General features: G+C 34.3%; 1 long non-coding RNA gene across 1 annotated transcript; it reads left to right on the top strand.

Moving 5' to 3' along the window:
• The first annotated feature begins 1,609 nt into the window (after positions 1 to 1,609).
• LOC127167803 (uncharacterized) lies at positions 1,610 to 2,438 on the top strand. The gene is made up of 4 exons (XR_007828026.1): positions 1,610 to 1,703; positions 1,863 to 2,132; positions 2,215 to 2,257; positions 2,401 to 2,438. It is a non-coding gene; the product is annotated as an uncharacterized LOC127167803 (long non-coding RNA).
• The last annotated feature ends 390 nt before the right edge of the window (positions 2,439 to 2,828 follow it).

Here is a 2,828-nt window from a genome sequence, read left to right as displayed (position 1 = left end):
ATTAAACAAAAGCTGAATAACTGCAAAAACCTACACAAATCCATTTTTCCCAACACATTAGAGCAGTCGTTCTTAACCAGGGGGCCGGGGCCCATTACATTGCAAATATCCAGAGAGCAGGGCTCTACAGTGCGACCATTTCAGTCGCATTTGCGACTGAAAACTACTGCGTGCAACTATGAAAAAATATTTAGTAGCACCATGTGCGACTGACCCGATCAGCATATTTGTGTTTGCGCTGAGGGGAGCATCAAAGGTTTCTATGTGTTTTTGCAACGTTGAGTAAGTTATCACAGACATATCTCACAAATCCTTTCATAAACAAAGTGTAGAGAAATGGTAAATAGGAGATTCACTGTGCAATATAGAGAGCTTCGTTGATTATAATGGAACTTTGTGAGATCTTGATGAACTAAGATGAGTGACAGCTTTTAATGATTTTTAAGGGAGTTTGTAAATGAGATATTGATTTAATACATCAGGTAAATAAACAAGAAGTTAATATTAAGTGACTTACATTGTCTGACTATAACACTATTGCCTGACTTCATCATCAAAAATAGTCTGCAACAAGTCACAACCGAGCCACTGCGCATCACCATTCAAACACAGCATTGCTTAGTTTATGAATGAACACGCATTTTTAAATCTAGTGAATTAACGATTCAATTTCCCATTCATAAAGAGTCACTTGCTTTATTCCTAAATGAATCAGCTGTTTAAATGAATCAAATGAATGATTTAGTAATTATTTAGTTTCATTTTTTAGATTATCCTTTCAGTTATTTAAATCATTGAATAATTCTGTATTCAAAATGCTATATTTAAAACATTAATCTCAACATAAGTTTATGAATTGATTGCACTCATGCCACCTCTGAGCCTCATTAAACATATGAAAATACACCTACAATCTACTTTTGTCGTCTGTAGTACAAATTAATATTGTTAATACTGATTGCATTTTATTGCTAACTTATTCTTAGTCTACTTGCTCTTACTCGGTTGTTATAATTAGAAATTTTAAAAAGCTTAAAGAATATATTTAAAAAAAAAAATTGTCACAAAAGATGACATACTTTTACTAAAGTTAGAAAAATGCCATTACAAAGGTAAAAATTTCCTTGTAAATCACTTTAAGGAGTAAAATATCACCTCGTAATGGGAAGGATCATTTTTGATCAGATTTGTTGAATATTGATTAGAAGGCGCTCCTGAAATTTTGACTGTGCTCCTAAAGAGAAAAGTAAGCATAGAGCCCTGGGGAGGCCCCAATAAGTCATTGTTAATAAAAGTAATTAAATAAAAACCCATTAATGATTTGTTTTTAGTTTATTCTTATTGAGAAAGAAGTACTAGAGATACATTTCAGCTTAAATAGGAGGCGCTTCAATTAATGTCTTGCAAAAGGAAGCCTTGGAGACAACAAAAAGTTCAATCTAGCCTAAAGTCTACTCCAGCGGTTTCCAATCCTGCTCCTGGAGAGCTGTAAACTTCAGTTCTGATTCAACACACCTGTCTGTTATTTTCAAGTAACCCTCAAGACCTTGATTAGATGTTTCAGGTGTATTTGATTGTGGTTGGGTCTGAACTCTGCTGGACGGTAGCACTCCAAGTGCAGGGTTCGAGACCCCAGGTCTAATCCAAAAGGTTACTTCAGCAAACAGTTCTAATTTAAACACTGACAGCAAGACCACTGAAAGGTACAGTAGGTCACTTATCACAGTTGCCAGTGGGTGCAATTTTTCCACCCTGCTTTAGACTGCTACTTATAAAACTAAATTGTCGCTTTGCTTATTTCTCAGATACGAACCAATTTCTGTATACCTGATTACTGTTGTACACTTCTTTTTTTCCTTCAGTGCTGACAGAAGACAGATTAAATGAACATGGCTAACCTCTAGAGACAAATAACAGCCAGGCTGAATGTGCCCCCTGTCTGAGAGGGGAAAAATAATAATACCATCCTCATAACACAAAGGAAATGATGAGGCCCTCCACTGGGACCCATACAGATCTCCCTGCAAGATTACAGAAGGAACTTTACATACAATAGGACTGTACAGGATACCTCAGATGTATGCATCACAACATGAATATGGTCTATGAGCAAACAGTGTCTACTGTAAAAAGTAATGCACTGTCTCAAGAATTTGTTGACAGCTCTGGGAAGATGTGTTGTTGATGGTAATTAGATAATTTTGCTTTGGACAGTGAAATACCAGAAGAACCAAGAATAAGGATACACTATGCTCGCGTAAGTTGGTTTTTAACTTGTGTGGTAAAAGTTAATGCAAATAATGGGAGATGGAAATGCATTTGCAGAATAATTTCTGATGTTTCCACTGATAGTGTCTTTCTGTTTTTTTGTTTTTTTTTTAATTAACTGCTGGTTAATAGGTTACCAATACCATCGTCATTCGCTCAAGCAATTTGAAGCACCTATTTTGCTTTTCTTCTTTTTTTTTTTTTTTTTTTTTTTTTTTTTTTTTTTTTTTTTTTTGCCAAAGAGGAAAGAATTTGCTTCATGTTTGGATGGAATCCCAGGTATTGAAATAAAGGGTCTCACTTTTTATTATGTGTATTATGGAAGTATTGTGTAAAATTCTTACTTTAAATTGTAGTACATAAATAGTTAAATAATAACTACACAATACTATGTAATACTATTCACCAAAGGAAAATGGTAATACTACATTTTATTTTGGTCACAGAACTGGTGTTGCTAAAGATGCTGTTGCTAAGCTTGTGTTTCTAAATATACACAAACAAAAATACACTGAACAGAAGAGTACAGTACTCCTAATTAAATTATTTCACCTCATCTT

This window comes from Labeo rohita, chromosome 7, assembly GCF_022985175.1.
Source record: "Labeo rohita strain BAU-BD-2019 chromosome 7, IGBB_LRoh.1.0, whole genome shotgun sequence".
In the NCBI taxonomy this organism is placed as follows: Eukaryota; Metazoa; Chordata; class Actinopteri; order Cypriniformes; family Cyprinidae; genus Labeo; species Labeo rohita.
Note: the sequence above shows the minus strand (reverse complement) of the source record. Positions and strands in the feature narration are given on the sequence as shown.